Consider the following 10,990-nt stretch of genomic DNA (forward strand, 5'->3'; position numbering starts at 1 on the left):
TAAAATTCTTTAAGTCTATAATGTCCTTTTTTTTTCAAATTTAGGGTATTAAAATATATTTTGTAAATCCGATTTACTCTCTCGCTCTCTCGAAAAATCCCTCTATTCCTCTGCTGCAAGGATAATTTCTTACCGTAATAAGTCGATACGATATATGCTAGAAAAACAACGTATTAAAAAAATATCGTCGTTACTCGTTAAAATGAAAACCGAACTAGGAGGGAAATCGAACCCGTTGACGATTAAATAGGTGTCTAACGACAATATTATCAATCCAATAGATAAAAATAGATAAGAGGACAGTTGTCATTGGCTTTTGCTCCGATTTCCAATAAGTTACTCATAATCGTCGAGCTTCTGATAGGCTGCTATAAATGAGTTCCAGTCTGAGGGTCTTTAAAAATTATTGCTCATACGCAAAAAGTTCAAGTCCTAGCTCAATGAGTCATTCCAAGTAATTGAATGAATGATGTGCGCTTATGCTGCATTTGAATAAGTTAAATGTACTGTCGGCGATCTTATCTAGTTCAAGAAAGTTTGGATTCATAACTAATCTTAGTTATCATTACAGAGCTGTAACTTTTTAACAATTTGCCTAAAAGCAATGAGCAATTTGTTAACAAAATTGTGAGCAAGAGACATAATTTTTTCTATTTATTGCTAATCGATCGATCACAATATGAGACCCTTACATAACTCGTCAATCTTAATTTAGTTTTGCTTTCATCCAACAGCTCTTAACTCAACGCTTTCGTTTGTTTTGACTACGGTTCCGGATTTCCTCCCGTTTTTGATATTTTCTTATGATGACTGCGGCGGCGAGTTGTCGTTCTTCTGGGGGCTCAGCTTTTTTCCCATGATTATTTGCTTTATTGTCAAATGTCAAGCCCACAACAGCGACTACAGAAAAAACAAAATGCGGCAGGTGATTCCGTCCAGCGCTTGGAAGTCGTGTAAACTTAACGTTTTTTTTTTTTTTTTTGTTTCTTACTTGCCCCAGCTGCTGATGTTTCACTCGCTGTTGTTGTTATTGTCAAACAAAGCTTCCACTTGTTCTACGCACTGCGCATAACAATAAAAGAAGCTGACAGAAGAAAAAAAAAATAAAAGAGAAAAAGCATAAAAGGGGAGCTTAGGTGGGGCGGCAGTGGTGTGGTGACAAGTGCGACAATTGTAAGAAAAGCCAGAAGCAAAGAAGGGTTCAAAGTCGGCCACTTGTGACGGAGCTGGGCCAACTTGGTCTACGTCATTGCCAGTTTCTGAATGAGCAAAACAGGTACTTACCCTACTTATCGAAACAAACCAGCTGATAAGAGCGCAAAAAAAAAACGCTACCAAATGATAGTGTTCTTATCGATTGGGCCAACTATTGCAGTTCATACGCGAAAAGCGCCCGGAAGCGGAAATAAAGCTCGACACCTGTCGCCGCTGCTCAGCGATCAGCGTTCAGAGTTCAGAGTTCGAGCAGGTAGATTGTCTTGAGTTTGCTAAGCATATATTTGAAAAGCTGCAAAAGTGAGAGAGAGAGACTCCATTGTCTAGTACGGAAGGAAGTGCTGGAAGCAAACGTTGGACAAGCTGCAGAATCCAGGGATCCAGATCCCCTCACTCCCTTTTAGAACCTGGCTGACGACAGACAACAGCTGCCAAGCGCAGCGTCATTGTATCATCAAAACACAAACACATATATATATATACAAACAATGGCAACAAGAACAACAAGGGCAGCGAGCCAAGCCCACAACAATAACAAACATGAAAACATGAAAATTTTCCAAAAGCAATTTCGAAATGCGCGCAGGCGCAAACATTCAATTCCTATTTGTCGTCACAGGGGAGGCCGGTAATGTAAGATGGAGCCGAGTTGGGAAAACAAACTAAAGAAAAACAATTCTAATTTAATTCCCACTAAGTGACTTAATGAACAAAAGATTTAGAAGGGTAAATGACTTACAATAATAGAATGCCCAATACCACTACTGAACATTTAAGAGTTCATATAATCATTATCTTATCACATTTAAATTCACCTTCCGCATTTAGCCATCATTAAATGATTTGCCAATTTCCATTCCAATAACGACTCCATTTCCGATTCGACAAGAGGTTTACTGTTGGTTGTGATTATAAAGCTAGCAAATAGAGCTGTTATATTTGTAGAGCTTTATGGCCAAGAGAAGGCACCTTGCAGTTGGGCAATCTATATGATTATGACATAAACTGACCGATAAGGATTGCTTGGTTTTTTGCTTATCTAGGTTTGATTCAAATGAAAGTAATTGAGTAAGTAAATGAGATTCTAATGCGTTGGCCGTGCACTTGTTGCACAGAGCTATCCGCTGGTGTTGAATGTTCGAGCAACAGGGTCTGTGCAACCGTAGACAAAGCCGTTATAGCATTCTGATCCGATCTACTCGCCCTCGCCAGCACAGCCCATACATATATCTATGTATGTATGGATATATCCCTTAGCCGACTGAGACGCCGCTAAATTGTGTTAAAAACCCAACAGCCAAAGTACAGAACGTAGAAACCTCAAGATCCGAGCGGCCAGATAAACAACATGAGACAGAACGGAACGGAACCTAAAGGTAAGGAAAGGAAAGGAAAGTAAGGAGCAAACTGAACTTGGTGCAATCTTCCGCATTATGAGTAGCTGGCTGGCTGGCTGGCTGGCTGAGAAAACGGCGAGGAAATGGAAATGAAAATGCACTTGGCTTACAGCAGATCGGGGCAGGTTGTTAGTGGTAGCGACATGTGGCCAGGGGCATGCAGTACGAGACTATCTGAAACTGGGCTCTAATTTCAATTGGGTTTCGTGGTTGTGGAAATTATTCAACAGCGCTAAGTACGCCCAGAGACTTGGAACTGGAACTGTCCATCCGTCCGTCCGACCGCCTGGCTGTCCATCCGTGTGTCTTTTATTTTATATAGTCTGTTTTTCTGTTTCTCTGTGTTTTTTTTTTTTCCTTTCTGTGTGGGGGGCACCCACGCGTGACGTGACTCTTTGGTTTGGCTCTTCTATACCTGAGCCGCTTCCGTAAAAAGTTGCCGCCGTTGCCGTTCCCATTCCTGCTCCCCTTTCCCTTTCCGATTCCCATGGAAGGGCCATGGGCCATGGGTATATGGTATATGGCCATATTCCCTAACCTTACCCCCGTCCATCTGCTCTGCGGTTGATTCTCTTCAAGTGCATTGAAGCAAGTTGAAGGCTATTTTTCAACTTCAAATGTTTGCTAAATGACTTTTGATGATTTGTGGTGAGCCGTTGAGCCGCCGAGCAAGCAGACTTTAACTCCGAGTTGAGGGTTGTGAGCAGGGGCACGATAAATTAATGATTATATTTATTTAATTTCACTTCGTACCGAGTGTTGACTGGCCGTCTAATTAGCCCCGAGACCAACCAGTGTCACTGAGCTGTTCCGGCTTGTCTTAGCATTGACCATTGGCCCGATAACTTTCCCCCAATTCGACTATACATATCCTCAAACGATTTAAAAACCGATGAGCTGGCACTTCCATGCTGCAGAGCGTTCAAGTGGCACAAACACCATAAAATCTAAGCAAATATTGGATGTTTGGCTTATCTATGGCTATGACTCCAGTCCCCCAAATCTTGGAAGCGATCAACAATGGGTATTCAAATGGGAAAAGCCCAGGTGGTGACTCATATGCTTAATAAAGGGCAGTGCTTTGATCACCGGAGGACAATGAACGGTGCTGAGGCGAATAACTTACTCGCGTGTCCATTTCGCCTAGGGGGAGGTGACAGCTCATCGTGGCGATCTGATAATAAACCGTCTGACGTTTGACATTTTTTGGCAAACTTTTTGTTTGGCAAACTCAAGCAGAAGACAACGACCAGACAGAAACAGAACAGAATCGAGTCGAGTCGAGTTGAGTTGAGAGGTACGGAGACAGCGACACGTGAATTGCAGATAATCAGCGTCGTGTCTGGGCCTAAAAATATGCTCCATGTAATTAGCTGAACCAAATGGGAATGGAGTGCGAAAACAGTCCTTCAAATACACTTATTCTTATGTAGATTATAAATTTTTTAAATTAATATCAACATGTTTTTATTATAATATAACATTTTTCAAATTATAGCAATTATAATTATATAAAAACGTGCAAAAAAATAAATTAGTATACCTTCTGGAACCATTGAGACGTGCTGTTAACTAGCGTCATATTTCTACACTTGAAGGGTATTTCATATTCGTTAGTTCGCTCTGCGCTTTCCCTTTCCCATTTCCAGTGACTGCTCCAGACAACAGCAATGTGGCAAAAATAACCAAAAACGTCTCGAGCTCCACACGAGTCACAATGAGGCGATGGATGGGCTATAAATAAAGAGTGGCAGACTCCTGAACTCCCGGCCGTAAGTGGAAGTCACAGCAGCTCCATAGATCGCAGATCATATCCATCTTCGTGCCGAAAACTCTAACTCGAGCACATGCCCCACATGCATGACTCAGACTGGTGAAATCCTCGGCTAATATTTCAATTAGGCGACAAATAAAAAAATGAAAAGAGGGGGCCAGCAACGAGGTGAGTCTGCGAAGTTGATGACATGCCCAAACTTAATAAAAACCGGCAGAAATGTGCCCTCGGACTTCGGGCTAAATAAATTCCATGGGACCCTAGGTGGTCGAATATTTTAACACTACCGGGCACAGGCCGCCGGAAGGCAGAAGTAGGAGCTGTCTGACCACTGGCATCGCTATAAGATGGAGCTGGGGATCGGAATCGGGATCGGGATCGGTGGCAAATCTGTGGCGCTGGCGTCTGCCTTTTAATGTAGAAAACTAGTCGAGGCGAATAATTTACGATGGCCAGGATTGCACAGCCAGCAGGATGAGCTGGTGGGGGGATGCGAGGGAAAACGGCGTTGACTTGACTTATCAATTTCACGGGAATCCAATCGATTTTTATATGAGAGCGAGCAGATAAACCGCAAAAATCAAGCAATAAAATCGCTTTGCCCCAGCCGCAACAACAAAAGCGAAATAAAAGCAACAACAGTGCAAAATGAAGAGCAGAGACACAGGGCCAGAGGGGCTTTCGGGGATTCGTGGGAGCACAAGGGTTGGGTGGGGGAGGGGGGTGTTCGGAGGGACAGAGGCGATGGGACTGCGAAAATACCAAAACGGCAATAAATGGTGTTGATATCCCGCCAAGCGTGTGAAGACGCTAACGATGCCGCCAAAACTTGTTAACCACAAAAATTATTGCATGAGATGAAATAAATTAAGGTGGCGGCATCGGCATCGCTCCGGCTGCACCACCATCACCACCACCACCACCACCATCAACCGCCGCCAGCGGCACCACCGAACCACCGAACTATCCGCTCTGCTTCCTATTCCTCGCATCCTTGCGGCGGCGACGATGGCGACGGTTCGTTCAGGCCGCCAGTGGCGACGACTCCCCCTGCTCCTTGTGCCCCCCTTCGTAACCCGTGCTCAACCGCCTCTGACCCCCCTCCGTCTCCACCCATGTGGCCATCGCCTGCTGGCCTTTGTTGTTGCTGCTGGCGGTACATACGTGTACGTGTGTGTGTGTACTTTCGGTGAAATGAAATGACAGACGCGGCGCAAGATGCAAATTTACCTATGGAATGTTGACCAGGCCAAGCTGAGCTTGCTAATACCCTACAAGGAATCGCAATCAATTGGGAAATTAAGAAAAGAATATAACAATCTGTTACTTACTATATGGGTATTTGAAAGAACGCAGTTCGTGTTAATAAAGAAAAGGAAAGTTAAAATAAAGATAGTTTTCCATATATTACATATATTAAAAAACAAATATTTTACATTATTCGATTTATAAGGCTGATACCTCATATATCTTAAAGTAGAGCACTGCACAAGCTCATGCAACCTGAGCATCTGGCCAGTGCAACAGACCCATTGCCAATGAGTTCAGTTCTGGCCAGCACTCTCATTTCGTCCCCCTCTTGGTCGCCACCTGATCCTCGGTTGCCCCTCCCACAACAACAACAGCAACAACAAGAGCAGGCAATATCACAGGTCTCAGTTCGATCCCCACACACCACCACCATCATTCCCATGCCCATTCCGTACCCAAACGATCCGATCCAATCCGTTCCGTCTCCATCTCCATCTCCGTCCGCCAAGTCCGTGTCCGTCTGTCCGGCGGTGGACTCTACGGCGCTGCCGTTTTAGCAACATTGCAATCATCTGAAAATTCCATTCCAATCAAATTAAAAACTGGCGTCTACCTTTTTATCATTTTCTTATCAGATCTCAAGATCTGCCGCAGCGATGCCTTCTGCTGTGCGCCTTTTATGCGAATACCATGTGGTATGGTATGGGTATAAGGATGGGGCACCATGGATGTGAATGTGGCTGTGGCTGTTGGGGATGTGTGGATGGGTCTGCTTTGGTCCCTGCTTTCTGGTGCCGGGGCTTTTGGACTTGGACTCACTGAAACTCTGACTCGGTTTCTCGCTGATTTGTTGTTGTTTTTCGTTAACTTTTTTTTGTGTTTGTTGCATTTTTTTTTTTTTGATCTTTTTTTATATAATAAGCAGATCTTTGTCCCAAAGAAACCGTGGCCATAATATATCAATATAAACGCGGCGGAGGAGCTGCCAAAGGAGGGGGTGGGGGATTTTAGCGGCAGCGGAGGCCAAAAAGGCGTCCATGAGCGCCTGGGAAGCAAAGCACATTCATGGCCTGGTCTTGTTTGCCAGTTTTCAGCCAGGACTGGACGTTGACTTCGTTACTTTGGTGGGGAACGGGGTTGGAGATGGTGGGGGGCTATTGGGGGGCAGGCAAATGCGACCGAATGGCGACGACGAAATCCATTAGTTTTGCACCTTCGCAACATGTTGCAGCGACGTTGTTGTCATCGCCAAAGATTCGTCTTTTTTGTGGTTTCTTTCCTTTTTTTTTTTTTTTTGGTAATTTTTTCCTTTTTTTGGCCATTGCTGGCACCGCAAATTGGTAAAAATTAACACGCTGCTTTGCTCTTGACCAAAAACAGGCACACGAAACCCATTTTGCTTTTAGGCATCTGTCGCCAAAATTCCTTTCATGCAATCCTCTGCAGACCCCCGCGGCCCAGCATCATACTTCAATTTAATAAATTAATTGGCTTTGTGTCGGCTGAAGCATTTGATCAGTCGGTCGGCCGGTCGGTCGGTCGGAGTAGTTGGTAGTTGGCAGGGACGAGGGGAAACGGAGGCTTGGGAACCGATCCTCAAGTTTGTTTGCAAGTATTACTGCTGCTGCTTTCGTTAATGCCAACCTCCCATGAAAAGATAGAAATCAACTTGGCTTTACAGAGATCCTCTTACAGTCTGCTCCTCTTCCTGCCTTAGCCCTTCGGTACCCCCCACTTCCCCATCTCCCCATCACCCAAAAAAAAATGCAACCACTGGCACAGACACACACACACGCATTCCTGGCGTTCAGTGGCACTCGAAATGCGTTTATCTGGTGCTGGGACTGCGTTTTTATTATCTTAGGTGTTAATGATTTCATTTTTGGCCACCCAATTGAGGCTGTCTGGTCTGCTCTCTGCTCTCTGGTCTGCGGACCCTTTTGCCTGGCTTTCTGTATTATTTCTGCTTACTTTTTTTTTGTTTCCCAGCTCCGTTCACTGTCTGGTCCTCTGATCTGCCTGGGCATCCTCTGTCTCGGCTTATCGCTTTAATCTCTTCTGACAGTGATTATTGCTGTTTGCGGATTGTGCAATTGATGTGCGAACTTCGACACCATCTCTGCCTTCTTTTCGCCTCGTTTTCCCGCGTGGTCTGGCGCAGAGATGGTGGAAAAATCTCGTTTGCCGTCTCTATTTACAGGGACACGGGGCCAATGCGAAGGGCGGCTCGCTTTTAGCACCCAAATATGATGTCATGGATTTGGCGGCCTCCGTCTCTCGGCCTGTAAGTCGAAACCCCAAAAAGGGCAATTTTTGAAATCATACGCCAAACATGGCGCGACATAACTGGGGAGCCTTGGGAGCATCTCAGTTCAGTTCGCTTTCAGTTTAGTCCAGGAGCTGGCGCAGAAGCTGCAGTCGGAGTTGGAATCAGAAATTGGGAGTCGGGAGAATCGGGAGCTGCGAGATGGAAGCTGGAGCATTGTTCTTTGCACTGTCGCTTTCGCACTTCACAAAGGGATAGAGTTCAATTTTTGTGTCTGCATTCGAAACAAAAGACTTAAGCAACGAACTTGGCAATCTTTTTATGCCCGCTCTTCATTCTGGCCATCATCCTTCTCCGGCCACTTTTTGGGCCAGAAAGCTGCTGCGGCGATAGTATTTTGGACCAAAAAGGTGTCGCTGATTGTCTTTTAAGAGAGTTTCTGGTCCGCGGCGCCGTCGCCTGGGCGTTGACAGTTGTTGTGATTGTTTTGTTGTTTGTGCCGCTGCCGCTCCAGCATTGTGGTTGCCACCAGTGGAATGTGGCCGAATGCGCGGCCTCCCTTTTGCCAGTCGGTGCATTCAATCGAATTCAATTGTTTTTGGCAGTCGCGCACCGCAAAAAGCCCAGCCAGAAATTGCAAAGTAGCCGAAGCACAGCCGCATTCCCACAGCTACTGGTCCTGCTCCTGGCTTTTGGCCACAAAAAAAAAATAAGCAAAGCAAATAAAACAAAACAACCTAAATCGGCTGCACAGAAGCAGTGGGCTTGATCGGGAGGCAGTGTAAGGTTGCGCCTGCCATAATCAGGCTCAGAATCTGGCTGCCTTTAACTCTTTTCATGCAGCCAGTCGCATCCTCAAAGCTGGCGCTAAGACTTCAAGCGATAATCGCACATCAATTCGTTTTATAATGATGACGAGCCCCAAAGAAAGGATCATGGGATCGGAAAGGGGCAAGGGGGCGTCCGCGGAGACCACCATCCCAAGCCTGGCACTTCGATGCCTCGATGCTGGTGGCAAGTTTATCTAACGCTCGCGATCTCCACGCTCGGGTCTTCAGCCACCGTCCCCAAGGCCCAGCGCCAAAGTGTGAGCCAATTGGTTGGGTTGCGACTCCGTGGCAGTCCGCTTCCTCCAATTTCCTCGCCTGCCAGACCTTGAACGTCGTAGAATCTCAGTCTCACTCTCTACCTCTCTATTTAGTTGAAACATTTCACTGGCCGGGTACTTGAGATATTGTGGTGAAGATGGCAAAACGTAGTTTTAACGACTTAACTTAACTTAAGGCAGTTACTATTTTAGTTTATCTGACCTCAGTTATTGTGACTGCCAATAAAGATTATATTATTCATTTAAAGGGTATTCCTGGTTCGTGAGTATCTAAATCTGTGCTTCACTCTCCTTGCTGCTTCATTATAGGTTAACCGGCTATCGAGAGCCGGCAACCGGCCACCAAAAACGCGGGGATGTGAGATGCGATGGGAGCCTGGCTTCCACAGTGGCTACCTCGGAGGCAATAGAAATCATTAGCAGCAAACGGCGGCGCTATCTAATCTGCGGTTTCGGGGCGACAGTTGTGCCCTCCCCCCTCAAAAAAAAGAAAAAGAAAAAAGACCGGCGATTTCAACGTGGGTTGCGGCTGAGTGCCTGCCTTGGTTGCCCCTTGATTTCTGTTGATTTAAAGCGCTGATTACTAATTTTATTAATTTTTCAACGATAGCCAGACAACACTCTGTGCTTTTGTTTTTGCAGCGCTGCTTTGGGACAAGAACTTATGACCGTGGAAACCAAGGAGGCCTTAGGTGCTGTTGTCGCTTTTGATTTAGTTGATGTCTTTATGAAACATTTGAAATACGACACTTTTTTATAGCGCTTTTATTGTGTCGCTCTTTTTTGTTGAGAATCTGCGCCAGGGCAACTGAAATTAAAAGTGATTTCATTTAACGGTAAGACGAGGCGCCTTTTGAAGTGGCATCGAATGTTTCTCGAATCTGGACCTTGTGTTTGCCTCCGTTGGAATGCCAAATATAAGGAGCTGCTGCTTCAGGCAGCTGTATATTTTCTTAACCCCTTGATGGCCAGCCGAAGAACGGCGTTAATCAGATCGTTTACACAAACGACACGCACACACACACACACACACACACACATCTGCCGGCATAAGCAGCTGACCGAAGTGAAAGAGGTCCTGTGTGTCCTGTACAAGTGGGAGACCACCGCCACACTTGGACATCCTATGATGTCCTAATAGAACCGAACCGAACCGAGACGATCCGATCGGTACATTCACATCCACTAAATATGAATCAATGTCAGTTGGAAGCGTGTGCTGGACAATAAAGCAGCTTGCCAAGGGTACCGGCACGTCCTGCCAGCCAGGATATCTTCTATCGTCCCAGGGTCTTAGGCTACCGAACGAAGGGAAGACAAATTGAATGCAAACAACAAGTCAACTAATTCCTGGAACAAACACACACTGGCAGGGGAAACAGCCTTAGCCAGCGACGGCCGAGTGTATGAATGAATGAAAAACGAAGCGAAATGCAATGAAAGGAAGCCAACTGAGATGAGATCGTGTACGCAATATCAGCGGATAATTGAGCCTAATAGGATTTTAAGTGCACACGCACACACGCTCGCTCAGACGACTTCCATTGCCAGACGATCTAGGGACTTATGCCAGACTATCAGATCCATGGGCGCATTGTGTGGCTCTGGCTCCCACTGTGCCTTCTATGCCTTCTGTGCCCTACTCCGGAGACGTTCCGGTGGACAGAAGAGGACGGCAGGATAACGGCTGCCGGCTGGGGCGTTCAGGAATCCGTTCCGCTCATTAAACGCACCGCCCAGACTCCAGAGGTCCCATTTCCGAAGGTTTCTCCCAGCCGAGGAGTTTCAGGTCGACGTCAATTTCTACATGAGTCAGCTGACTTTGTTTTTGTTTGTGTTCGCTGGCCGAGGCAAATTGTGCGTGTTGCGGCATAAAAAATACTCATATCACAGGCAGAGGAAGCCAGTCAGCTACACAGCGGGAAAATATGGTTGCTATTTTAGAATATATTTAGGTAGACAAACAGATCATAGGAATG

This window comes from Drosophila melanogaster, chromosome 3L (genome assembly GCF_000001215.4).
Source record: "Drosophila melanogaster chromosome 3L".
Lineage (NCBI taxonomy): Eukaryota > Metazoa > Arthropoda > Insecta > Diptera > Drosophilidae > Drosophila > Drosophila melanogaster.